The 14,219-nt window shown below is 38.9% G+C and overlaps 1 long non-coding RNA gene across 1 annotated transcript; it reads right to left on the bottom strand.

Annotated features, from left to right (window-relative positions):
* Positions 1-9,652: 9,652 nt before the first annotated feature.
* On the bottom strand, positions 9,653-10,714 carry LOC147783154 (uncharacterized). Its single transcript, XR_015417681.1, has 2 exons — positions 10,641-10,714; positions 9,653-9,846 (listed from the first exon to the last, which is right to left on the bottom strand). It is a non-coding gene; the product is annotated as an uncharacterized LOC147783154 (long non-coding RNA).
* Positions 10,715-14,219: the final 3,505 nt, after the last annotated feature.

Below are 14,219 nucleotides of genomic sequence, written 5' to 3'. Positions count from 1 at the left end.
ATACCAACATTTGTTGAAAAATTTTATTGTTTTTTTTTTTTTTCATTTTGCAATGGTCAATTGGTCAAAATTGACTTCGTCATTTGTGGAGTTTAAAGGGGATCGGGATTGAATCCCGTCCACAAACGTCTTTTGTCGAGAGACTATAAATACCCACAATATGTTATGGAAAATTCAGATTCGTGGATGAATGTAATTCAGATCTCAAATTGAGATGTTCCCCTTAGAAATCAGAGCATCATATTTGCCATTTCTAAGTTTCAAGCAATTCTTATGGTAGAATTGCACCCGAGCCATTCAATCAAGCCTTGATCAAGTTAGATTGTGGAGTGATTCAATTTAGAACAAGGTTTCCAAATCTTGCTTCTAGATCTTCGATCGTAAGAGGTAATTTAATTCTAGCCTTATCTCTTGGTTGATCAAAATTTTGTATAAGGAGGTGTTAATTACTTTGATTCAAAGGTTCTTACTTCAACAAAAGCTTGGATCGTTGAGCTGAGGATTAGGGTTGCCTTATCAATGAAGTTTTATGTGATGTTGTATCCATGCATGTTGGAGATTTACTACTGGGGAGGCCTTGGCAATTTGATCGTCGGGTAATGTATGATTGGTATGCAAATCGATACTCTTTTACTCACAACTGTAGAAAAACTACTCTTATTCCATTGTCTCCAAAAGATGTATTTATTGGAAAAGAAAAGGCAAGAGGCTGATGCAAAAGCAGAGATTGAAAAAGAATCAAGTGAAAAAAAGAGCTTGAGTGAAAAGCAAGAGAGTATCACTCAGCCTAGCGAAAAAAAAGAAAGAAAAGCCAAATCAGTAAGCTTGTATGTTAGATCAAGTGAGGCTAGGAATGTTTTGCTCTCTAACAAGACTATTCTTGTACATATGTGCAAGGGGTCTTGTTACTTTACTAACATGCTTAACCCTTCTTTGCCTAGTGATTTTGTTGTGCTTTTGCAAGAGTTTGAAGTTTTATTTTCTGAGGAGATGCCTAGTAGTTTGCCACCACTTAGAGGGATTGAACACAAGATTGACTTCATTCCTAGCACACCCATTCCAAACTGACTAGCTTATAGGACTAATCCAAAGGAGGCTGAAGAGATACAAAGGCAAGTAACTGAACTCCTTGCTAAAGGGTATGTACGTGAAAGTTTGAGTTCTTGTTTTGTTCCAGTTATTCTTGTACCTAAGAAAGATGGCTCTTGGCGTATGTGTGTTGATTGTAGGGCTATAAACAAGATAACTATAAAGTATAGGCATCCAATTCCCAGATTAGATGATATGCTTGATGAATTGCATGGATGTAGTCTTTTTACTAAGATTGATTTCAAATCGGGTTATCATCAAATTCGCATGCATATTGAGGATGAAGTGGAAAACAACTTTTAAAACCAAGTATGGTCTTTATGAATGGTTGGTTATGCCTTTTGGATTAACTAATGCACCTAGTACATTCATGAGACTAATGAACTAGCCATTTTAATATGGAGGTTATGGGTATTTCTCATTTACTAACCCATTTAATTTGGGTTTTATGTATCACATAGGTTAAGGTTTGTAAAGGCTATATAAAGCCTTCTTTTCTTTGATTAGACATGACATTTTGGAATTAAGAATAAAATTTCTATTTTAGCTTTGTTGAGAGCTAAACTTTCTTTGCAAATTCTTGTGTTTACAACTTGCATGCTAGAGTCATTCAAGTGGTATTGATCAAACCTCTTGTGGAGTGATTCGAATCACGAGTTTAGAAACGAGTTTTCTTTACTCTTGATTTTGATCATCAAGGTAATTTGTTTCATACTTTCCCATGGGTTGATTTCCGTCGGAGCCAAGGGGAGCCGCATTGCAGACGTGCCACGTGGCACAACCAGAGGGCGACGTGTGTGCAGCGGTCTTAGGTTGAGGCGCGGGTTATCGGATCGCTCGCAGGTTTAGGGTTGTTCGCCGGTGACAGGCCGGCCCAGGCTGAAGAAAAAGTGCAGGTGGGCTGGGCTAGGCGTGCCGTGTTGAACTGGGCTTGGAGGTCTCAGGTCAAGGCTGTCGGGTTGGGCCGTAACTGGGCTTACGCGTTTTGGGCTGAAACAACTGGGCCGCGGGAACCGTCGTGTACTGGGCTGACCTAAGGTGATTGGGTTCGGTTCGGGTTGCGGGATCCGACCCTTGGGTTGCACTTCGTCTTCTTCACCCGGTTGCTTGCAGGTTTTTCCAGTGACTTTTCTCTCTCCTCGTTAACGTCCTTTCGACGTCCTTTTTCCCTCCTATTTCCTCTGTTCCCGAGTCTCTTCCTCCCCCTAACTCCATTTTGGGTATGGATTTGGTTTGTAAAGGCCTCACACTCCCGGATCTGGAGAAGTTCAGAAATCCGACGTTCTGTCTCCCTTGCCGACGGTGTTCAACGTATAGGATTCGTCTAAATCTACCCCTGATGTGTGTAAAAGGTTCTGGGATTACTTTTGTTGCGTAAAATGGAGGTTTTGATGTCGATTTCGTAGGGTTTGGCCTCGCCGGAGTTCCGTTGAATTTTCTCTGTCCTCTTCATTTTTCTCTATTTTTTTTTTGTTCTTTGCAGGTTGTTTTGGGGTGGCTGAAGGTCGGGGTCGAGTTCCGTGGCATCCCAGCCTTCGGTCGCCCTTTGTGGTTCGTGTGCAAACGAAAACTCCAACGTTCGCCGGAGTTTTCGGTTCTGCCGACGACTTTTTTTTTAACAAAACTGAAGTTGAGAATTTATTAGGTAAATCCATCAGAACACTTCGATCAGATTGCAGTAGAAAGTACATGGATATGAATTTCCGAGACTATTTGATAGAAAATGGAATAACATCCCAACTCTTAGCTCCCGAAACACCTCAACAAAATGGAGTTTCAGAGAGGAGAAACAGAACTTTGTTAGACATGGTTCGATCGATGATGAGTTATGCTCCACTACCAAATTCTTTTTGGGGATATGCAGTGGAGACTGCATTATACATATTGAATGTAGTTCCATCCAAAAGTGTCACTATGACACCTTTTGAATTGTGGAAGGGTCGTAAAGCTATTTTAGAACACTTCAGAATTTGGGGATGTCCAGCACATGTGTTGAATACAGATCCAAAGAAATTGGAACCTCGTTCTAAAGTATGCCTATTTGTAGGTTATCCTAAAGAGACTAGAGGTGGTTACTTCTACAGTCCGGAAGAAAATAAAGTATTTGTAACGACAAATGCTATTTTTTTAGAAGAAAATCATATGAGAAATCATAAACCTCGTAGTAAGATAGTGTTAAATGAATTAAATGAAGCTACTAATACATCAACAAGAGTTGTTGATAGTTCCATTCCTTCTGATAATCGGATACATCCATACCAAGAATTGGGAACGCCTCGTCGTAGTGGAAGGGTTAGAAAACAACCTAACCGTTACATAGGCTTGACTGAAGCTCAAGTTGTCATAACTGATGATAACATCGAGGATCCATTGTCTTTTAAACGAGCAATTGATAATGTTGACAAGGATGAATGGATCAAAGCCATGAACTTGTAGATCCTCCTGATGGGGTAAGACCTATAGGTTGTAGGTTGTAAATGGATTTACAAGAGAAAGCGAGGAGTAGATGGAAAGATACAGACCTTTAAAGCGAGACTTGTGGCAAAAGGATTCAACCAAAGAGAGGGACTGAACTAAGAGGACACTTTCTCTCCTGTTGCAATGTTAAAGTCTATTCGCATTCTCTTATCCATTGCCACATATTTTGGCTATGAGATATGGCAAATGGATGTGAAGACTGCTTTTCTAAATGGCAATCTTGAAGAGAAAATCTATATGAATCAACTAGAGGGGTTTATAAGCCAAGGTCAAGAGCAAAAGGTTTGCAAGCTTAAGAAATCCATTTATGGACTAAAACAAGCATCAAGATCCTGGAACATTAGATTTGACAGTACGGTTAAATCATATAGTTTTGAGCAAAATGTTGATGAACCTTGTGTATACAAGAAAATCAATAGAAAAGTAGTAGCTTTTCTTGTCTTATATGTAGATGATATTCTACTCATTGGAAATGATGTAAGCTATCTTACTGATATAAAAAGTTGGCTAGCTAATCAATTTCAGATGAAAGATTTAGGAGAAGCACAGTTTGTTCTAGGAATCCAAATTATAAGGGATCGTAAGAACAAAACACTAGCCTTGTCTCAAACATCCTATATTGACAAGATTCTTGTCAAGTATTCGATATAAAATTCGAAAAAGTGCAATCTACCTTTTAGGCATGAAATTATATTGTCAAAGGAACAATGTCCCAAGACATCTCAAGAAGTTGAGGATATGAGAAAGATTCCCTATGCCTCAGCTATAGGTAGTCTAATGTATGCAATGTTGTGTACAAGGCCTGATATATGTTATGCAATGTTGTGTACAAGACCTTATAGTAGATGGTTAAATCTGGTAAAGCTATATTTAGTAGACTAAACCATATATATATCCCGTCCAGTAAAGCTTTGGAAATGTACTATCTATTCTCTGCACTCTCTCTTGTTGTACATACCTAAAGTCATCAATAAAAATTCTTTTAGCCAGAGTTCTCCTTGCAATTTTCTCTATCATTTTCTTTGTGTTCATCTAGATCGAGTGTGTGAGTTGTTGTGCGATCCTAACAACTGGTATCAAAGCTAGGCGAAATTCACCACGATCTGTGAAGATGGTAAGTTCAAAGATTGGAATTGAGAAGTTCGATGGATCCGATTTCGGTTTCTGGAAGATGCAGATTGAAGATTATCTGTACCATAAAGATCTTCACGAACCTCTGTTGGGGGTGAAGCCGGATACCACGACCACGAAACAGTGGAAGCTCAAGGATCGACGAGCCTTAGGGATGATCCGGTTGACGCTATCCAGAAACGTTGCGTTTAACATCATCAAGGAGAAGACAATGTCAGATCTGATGAAGGCGCTGTCAAATATGTATGAAAAACCGTCGGCTATGAACAAGGTGTATTTAATGCGTAGATTGTTCAATCTATAGATGTCTGAAGATGGACGTGTTGCGGATCATATAAATGAATTCAATATGATCATAAGTCAACTGGGTTCGGTGAAAATTAATTTCGAAGATGAAATTAAAGCGTTGATTTTGATGTCATCCTTACCCGAGTCATGGGATACTGTTGTTGCCGCAATCAGTAGTTCCCGAGGATCTGATAAACTAAAATTTGATGAAATTCGAGATGTAGTTCTCAGCAAAAGTATTCGCAAACGGGAAACTGAAGATTCATCAGGCAATGCTCTCAGTGTTGATCGAAGGGGAAGAAGCAAATCAAAGAGCTCAAACAAACATGAGCGTTCAAAATCAAAGAATCGGGGAAAATCTCCAAACAAACCCAACGTAACGTGCTGAAGCTGTGGGGGAAAAGAACACTTTCGGACAGATTGTACAAAACTAAAAAAGAAGCAGAATCATAAATTTGAAGATGATGATGATTCTATATACACAACAGAAGATGTTGAGGACGTTTTAATCCTTAGTGTGGATAGCCCAGCTGAATCCTGGATTTTGGATTCAGGTGCATCGTTCCATTCGTCTCCAAGTAAGGAATTGTTTCGAAATTTCAAATCAGGAAATTTCGGAAAGGTGTATCTTGCCGACAACAAAACCTTGGAGATTGAAGGAAAGGGAGATGTCTCCATACAAACTCCAGCATGAAATCAATGAACATTACAAGATGTTAGATACATTCCTGGTCTCAAGAAGAACCTGATCTCTATTGGTCAGTTGGATAGCGCAGGCTATGCAGCAGAGTTTGGAAAGAGTTCCTGGAAGATTGTGAAGGGCGCCATGGTTGTTGCACGTGGCACAAAATTCAGAACCTTATACACTACTGCAGAGTGTATAAACATGACTGCTACTACTGAGAGTGCTTCCAATTCAAGTCTATGGCAATAGACTTGGACATATGAGCGTCAAAGAAATGAAGATATTGACTGCGAAAGGAGCTTTAGAAGGCTTAAAATCTGTTGATATGGGTCTTTGTGAGAGCTACGTTATGGGCAAACAGAAACGAGTTAGTTTCACAAAGGCTGCCAGAGAACCGAAGAAAGTGCGATTGGAAATGATCCATACAGACGTCTGGGGACCATCTCCAGTTTCATCACTTGGTGGATCAAGGTACGACGTCACCTTCATCGATGACTTCAGCAGGAAGGTATGGGTTTACTTTCTGAAACACAAGTCAGATGTGTTTACCACCTTCAAGAAGTGGAAAGCTGAAGTTGAAAATCAGACCGGCTTGAAGATCAAATGCCTGAGGTCTGAGAATGGAGGAGAGTACAACAAATCAGAGTTTATAACATTTTGTGCAGCTGAGGGAATTAGATTAATAAGAACAATTCCCGGTAAGGCAAGACAAAATGGTATTGCAGAAAGGATGAACAGAACATTGAATGAGCGAGCAAGAATTCTGGGCTGATGCTGTGAACACAGCAGCATATTTGATTAATAGATGGCCGTCAGTACCCCTGAAGTTCAAATTGCCCGAAGAAGTATGGACAGGAAAAGAACTCAAGTACTCTCACTTAAGAACCTTTGGTTGTACTGCGTATGTTCATGTTGATCCAGAGAAGAGAGATAAGCTTGATGCTAAGGCTGTGAAATGCTACTTCATAGGCTATGGCTCTGACATGTTCGGGTACAGGTTTTGGGATGAGAAAAATATGGAGATCCTAAGACACTGTGATGTGACCTTTGATGAAAATGTCATGTACAAGGACAGAGAGAAGATAAACTCTGAGACTACGAAGCAAGTGGGAGTTGAACTTGAGTGGCAAGAAAATTCACGCAGTGATGGTACAACAGAAGCTCAAGAAACTCCTGATCCTATTGCTGAAGAACCAGACGTGGAGCAAGTTGCACCTGAACAGGTGTTGAGAAGATCATCCAGAACTACCAGAACACCAGATAGATATTCAACCTCATTACATTATCTGTTGCTGACTGACGAAGGAGAACCAGAGTCCTTTGATGATGCCCTACAAGTGGAAGATTCAACCAAGTGGGAGCAAGCCATGGATGATGAGATGAGCTCACTTGAAAGAAATAATACGTGGGTGCTGACTGAGTTGCCTACAGGAAAGAGAGCTCTGTTGAACAAATGGGTGTTCAAAATCAAGGTTGAACCAGATGGCAAAAGGTGGTTTAAGGCTCGATTAGTAGTTAAAGGATATTCACAAAGAAAAGACATTGATTATGCTGAGATCTTTTCTCCAGTTGTGAAATTAACTACTATCCGAATTCTGCTGAGTATTGTTGCATCGGAGAATTTGCACCTTGAGCAAATGGATGTAAAAATGGCATTTTTACATGGAGATCTAGATGAGGAGATCTATATGCAACAACCCGAAGGATTTGCAGCTCCAGGCAAGGAGCACATGGTGTGTAAGCTCAATAAGAGCTTGTATGGACTGAAACAAGCACCGAGACAATGGTACAAGAAGTTTGACTTCTTCATGAGCAAGAGTGGTTTCCACAGAAGTGAAAAGGATCAGTGTTGCTACCTCAAGAAATACACTGATTCTTATGTGTTTCTACTCCTGTATGTGGATGATATACTAATTGCTGGATCAAGTATGAGGGAGATAAACCACCTGAAGGCAAGCTTGTCTTCAGTATTTGAGATGAAAGATTTAGGTGCAGCGAAGCAGATCCTTGGGATGAGAATTTCTCGAGATAGATCTGCTGGCACATTAAATCTATCCCAAGAGCAGTACATTGAGAAGGTGTTGTCCAAATTCAAGATGAATAACGCTAAACCCAGGACTACCCCCTTGGTAAATCATATTAAATTGTCGAAGGGGCAATCTCCCAAGACAGTTAAGGAACGTGAGCACATGGCATCAGTTCCGTACGCTTCTGCAGTTGGGAGTTTGATGTATGTTATGGTCTGCACTAAACCTAACATAACACATGCAGTGGGAGTTGTTAGCAAGTACATGGAAAATCCAGGGAAGGAACATTGGGAAGCTGTGAAGTGGCTTCTGAGATATCTGAGAGATACATCCACTACTACACTTTGTTATGGCAATGGCAAAGTAGTTCTGCAAGGTTTTGTGGATGCTGATCTGAGTGGAGATGTAGACTCCAGCAAGAGCACATCAGGGTATATCTACACTATAGATGGAACAGCAGTGAGTTGGATGTCCAAGCTTCAGAAATGCGTTGCTCTTTCATCTACTGAAGCTGAGTACGTGGCCATAGCTGAAGCTGGAAAGGAGATAATATGAATGACAGACTATCTAGAAGAATTAGGTCGGAAGCAGTGCAAGAAGATCCTTTATACAGATAGTCAGAGTGCCATATAGTTGGTGAAAAACCAAATCTATCATTCAAGGACAAAACACATTAGAAGACGGTACCATTTCACTCGCAGGTTAGTGGAAGAAGGCGATATGTGTTTGGAGAAGATAGAGGGTGCAAAGAATCCAGCAGACATGTTGACAAAATGTGTTGATGTTGAAAAATTAAGGTTATGCAAAGCCCTAATTGGTATGGTGTAGGATCAGTCTCCAAGTGGGAGAATTGTTGAGTTATGGAGTCTGCTCCCTGTATTTATAGCTTGGTCAACGGCTATATCCGGTTAAGCTATATTTGGTAAAGCCATATATGGTAAAGCTATATCCGGTAAAGCTATATATGGTAAATAGCTATATATAGTAGATGGTTAAATCTGGTAAAGCTATATTTAGTAGACTGAACCATATATATATCCCGTCTAGTAAAGCTTTGGAAATTTACTTTCTATTCTCTGTACTCTCTCTTGTTGTACATACCTGAAGTCATCAATAAAAATCCTTTTAGCCAGAGTTCTCCTTGCAATTTTCTCTATCACTTTCTTTGTGTTCATCTAGATCGAGCGTGTGCGTTGTTGTGCGATCCTAACATTCCTTGTTAGACCAGTCTCTTGACCTTCATCATCAAAACTACTTTAAGGGTAACTCTAGCCTTTGAACTAAAAACTAGATCCAGATAGTGTTGAGAAAGAATACCACCTCCTTCTTGTAACAATCTATATTGGCATAGTTCTTAGCTAGCCAATCTATACCGAAATTCGTCATGCTAACAACGATCAGGTCTACGCTAAAGGTTCATCTTGCTACTATTACTTGTCCATCTTTTACTCTATCATTAAAAACTAAGTCTACCCGTGTTGGGGTGCTAACATTTAATACATGCAACAAGGGTTCTAGTTGGAACCCTGCTTGACTAAAAAATGACACAGATATGAAGGAACGTGTAAAGCTTGAATCAAATAACGTTAAAGCATAGTGTCCGAGGATGGATAGTGTACCTATCACCACTATGTCGTATTTCCCAACATCCCTGCTGGATGCATAATCTCTTTCTTGCGAATAGGTCTACATAGGTCTCTCGACTCCACTAGGGCCTCTTGGTGGGTCAACTGGGTTTTTCGTCCTCCTCGTATTTGGCAAGGTAGCCTTGATGACTACATCTGAAACAAGCCCTAGATTCAAGCCATACATCTACCCTAATGTTGTTTCCCACATTCAAGGCACAATGGTTCCTCACTCTCTTGGACCTTCTCTTATGTAACACCCCGCTCATCGTCAACGCGATTCACAGGAGTTACTACTAGCCTCAATAATAAACTCCGACAACCAATGATAAATTTCAAAAAAATATTTCCAAAAACATCAAGTAAAACATTTCAAACCAGTGCTATTTAAACTTAAAACAACCGAAGTAGATTCTTGACAGCGAAAGCATAAGTACACAAAACAGACACAGACATGGGTTCCCAAATAGTTCCTAGCCCGCTGGTCTCGCCCTCGTCCTCGGTTGGCCTGCATCAACTAAATCTGGAAAGAAAAGTTAAAAATAATTTTGATGAGTAATTAAATTACCCAGTAAGTAGCCAACTTTATCTTTCATGAATTCATAACTAATCTTTCCAGGTGTTTTTAAATTTTATTCGTCATTGACTCCTAGTTTCTCTTACTAGGGTCATCTGTTCATTAATGAGGTATCTCAGCTACCTCCAGCTTAACATAGCAAATGTTTTTAAGTTTTATTCGACATTGACTCCTAGTTTCTCTTACTAGGGTCATCTATTCATTAATGAGGTATCTCAGCTACCTCCAGCTAGGTTACTGACTCTCTCTCGATATGCTTATCTAGAATTTTCGGACTCGTATGTAAGACTCGCTCTCGGTCAAATACGGCCCGTCTACTAATTGCTCTGGCGGCCTGTTTATCTCATATACCAACGGTCAGGAGTACTCATGCTCCCTGACTTAGCACACAGCGCGTTGGCCAGGAACTCCGCGGGAATTAGTAGACTATCATACTCATATAAATAAGCCATAGCTCAACAACCAATAAGCATATCTTAGAGTCATAACCTTTCTATTAACATGCATAACATACTCACAGTTACTGCATGTTTTCATACATGTATCATGTTCAACACATAGAACATTCTGACAATCATTTATATCATGCTTACATCACAGGCAAGCAGTCACAATATACAATAAACACTCAATATCATCAAAGCTTATCATAACATATTAAGTTCTTAATCAGGTAAACAACATACTCACATGTTGTAAAACAAGTTAAGAACTAGTTCAAAGGTCGATAAGCTACTTACCTGGTTTCGAATCCCTTTCTCTCTTGATTGTACATTTAATAGGGTATTTCAACACAATTCCTTTCGATTAGACCTATATTTCACCATTTTCAAGGTAAGTATAGGTCAATCTAGGTAGAACAGGTCAAAACAAATCGAACGGGACAAATCCGGAACCCAAAATGATGCTTCACGCGCCCTCACGCGCCCTCACATCCTCGATGTGTCTGTCCCACGCGCCAGGAGCACGCCCAGTCGCACACCCAGTCGCGGCCCCTCACGCGCCTGCGTGTAGTGCACGCGCTCCTTCTTCTTCCTTGCGTTTTCTGAAATTTTCCCATCTTTTCTGTTAATACCTACTATATCCCGAAGCCATATCCTCCTTCAACGATTCGAATTTCATCCTGATTCCTTCTACAAATTTATAGATCTCCTTATTACGATTCTAACAAGCCCTATTTCATAACTCATTATACAATACAAACCAAGATATCGAGATTTAAAGGTTCGGTGATATGGGTTTTTCGTTACCTTCGAATCACCGTCCGATTCAGCTCGTGGCCGTATCCCCTTCCTCAAATGATTCCTCAGCAATAACCCCTCTTCCTTTACCCTCGATTGATGTCCAATTTTAAGCAACCAAAACTCGAATTCTCAAAAATTTCCTCCTCTGTTTTCTGGGTTTTTCGCTAATCACTCTTCTTCGTTTTTCTTCCTTTTTAAAACCTAATCAAGGCCCTAATACGCTTCCATACCCTCTAACAATCCACTCATCCATCCCACACCTCCATCTTCCTCTCTTTTCTTTCTTTTCCCTTCAATCCACCTGTCCATTCTTCCGTTCTCCATGGCAGCAGCTTCAAGCTGCTGCTGTCTTTTTCTTTTTTTTTTTTTTTTTTTTTTTTTTTTAATTAATTAATTTATTTTTTTTTTTATTTAATTTATTTATTTATTATTTTCGGGTTATTACATCTTAGTCTCTAAGATGTCTATTAGCATATTGGGAAGGGTGTCTGTTCGTATATTGAGGTTTACGTGTTGATGGTTGTCGATGTGAGTCCGTCTGATCATACTATTGTTTTCTCCCGATAATGACAACTGACTCTCAACGTACCTATCTGATAAGCACCAACAATGCTAGATTTTTGCAAAGCTAGAGATCCTTCTAGAATCCTTGCAAAACGTTCACAGAGCTAGTTAGAAGATGAATGACTCTGAGATCGAACTTGGAATCTATGATGGTCACTCTTAGATACCAAGACAATTCACTCCAGAATTAGCTTGATCAAAACTAATTCAATGAATCGGTTTAAACATCAAACCTAAAGCAATGTTTGAAAAAGAATAACACCAAAAAGTATAAAAAAAAAAACACAAAGGTTTTGTTTGTATTCAACAATTGATGCCCAAACATGAATATTACATGTCTTTAAATAGGTCTAAAAGATAACCGTAACATAATAAAGTTCAACTACCAACTACAAATGTTATTAAATACAAATTGAAGAAAATAAGGCATTCATACAAACTGCGATTAAATACAAATTGAAGAAAATAAGGTATTCATACAAACTACTAATAAATGCTATTAAATACAAATTGAAGAAAATAAGGCATCCATAAATTGTCTTAATTGGTAGTTCAACTACCAAAGCCAAGTCTTCTAATTACTTTCTCATGTTAGCCACTCTATTATGTTCTTGATTTGATATGCTAATGGTATAAAGATTTTTGGGCTCAAAAGTCTTTGTTTCAACTTGTACACTAACTAGATTTTGAAGATGCGATGTATAGGCTTCTTGAATCTTCTTAACCTTACTTCTTGTAATCGGTACTTCGGGTACATGCAAAGGGTCAGGAGTTGAATTTATATCACTATCTTGTTGGGTTTTATGTCCTAAAACTCATAGTTTGTAAACAAAAACATATTCTATAAAGTTATTATTATTGTTTATTCAGTAAAGATTGTTATTGAATAAAGTGAACTTTACGATTATTAATCTAAATCCAATAAACTAAGAACCTCTGGCTATAGTATGATTACTTGAACTATATGTAGAGACATAAGAGTGGATCAAGTTCAAGTATATAGTCAAAATGATCTATAGTATAAGGATAAGGCTGAGTACCTTATTCTGGGGACACTATGGATGCGGCCCACTTTTGTATATGATATAAACAATGTGACCACTAAATTGTACATGCGAAGACATGTGAGTGGCGGCGTCCTATGCAATGAGCATTGCATAAGATTGGACCATGAAGAAAATCACTCTCACTTTATAATGTCGTTTACTGTTGAGACTGATTTTCTTTTCATTCGATGACCTAGGTAACTCGATCTTAATCCTGAGCTAACCATGAACTCCTGTTTATTCGGAATTATCCTTAGATTTTCATGGGTGAGAGTGGCTCGAGTTTGCCGACTCAATAGGCCTCCCATTTCAGGGGAAGACTGGGTGAATAGCTGGGGACGTGGGGTGCAAGATGAAATTCGCTCCTACCCACTTTTAGGGTTAGAAGAGAGGTAGTTCCCTTAAGCACTGACTCCAAGTCTTGAACAAGGGGCGCCACCCTCTCATTGGTCTGAGAGGAATTCAGTTTACTGGTTGGACCATAAACCAATTGTTCATTAGAGGATCGGTGAGACATAAGGAAAAAGAAGTAACTTCAGGGGTAAAATGGTAAATTGACCCAGCTCTAGTTACGAACAACATGTGAAGGATCGACTTACTAATCATGGTTATATCAAATGGACAGAAATATATCTATAGTGAGGGGAGTGCAACTACTAGGCTATAATGGAGTGTCCTAGTAGTTAACGAATGTTGGTTAACAAGGTTAATGAGTTTAACCGGTTAATCTTGGATCGTTGGAGCCCATGATCTATAGGTCTATTAGGTCCCTCTGCTAGCTCATATCGGACTGAACCATAGAACAGTGTGACGAATGAGTTCGAAGTGTTCGAATTCAAATTAGGGAATATGCGCTACATATATACGATATATTTAACCGCATTTTTGTTTTATTTACGAATTAAACAAAAGGAGAAAATCTGAGATATTTAAATAAGATTTAAATATCTTAATCAATTATGTATTGTAATTGATTGGGATTGACATTTGAATTGATATTAAATATTAATTAAATAGTTTAATTAATCAATTAATATTACTTTAATTTGAAATTAATTATTCAAATTCATTGTTAAATTAAAATGAAGAAAGTCAAATTGTTGACTTCATTTAGTGGAAAAATCTATGTTAGTGGAATTTTGAGTGTCAAAATTTGGTTAACTCAAACATGCATGCTTGCCACATAATCCCAAACATTTGAGTTGAATTTTGAGTGCCAAAACTTGGTGATCTCAAATTTGCATGAACATGCAAACATAACTCTATAAATAGAGTGATCATGCAACATGAAAGGTCTTCTTGGTGAAAAACCTAGAGAAAAACCTCTCACAAACGCCCTCTTCATATATAGAAAATTCCTCCCAAGTTTAGTCACTCACCGGATTCAACAATCCCGTTCTAAGGCCGGAGGATACTGGAGAAGACACTAGTGGTGGTTCAAAACCGGTTTGTGAGGAAAAAGGAA

This window comes from Cucurbita pepo, unplaced genomic scaffold (genome assembly GCF_057944985.1).
Source record: "Cucurbita pepo subsp. pepo isolate OVF unplaced genomic scaffold, ASM5794498v1 scafford_63, whole genome shotgun sequence".
In the NCBI taxonomy this organism is placed as follows: domain Eukaryota; kingdom Viridiplantae; phylum Streptophyta; class Magnoliopsida; order Cucurbitales; family Cucurbitaceae; genus Cucurbita; species Cucurbita pepo.
The sequence above is the reverse complement of the archived record's forward strand: the minus strand, read 5'-3'. Positions and strand labels throughout refer to the sequence as shown.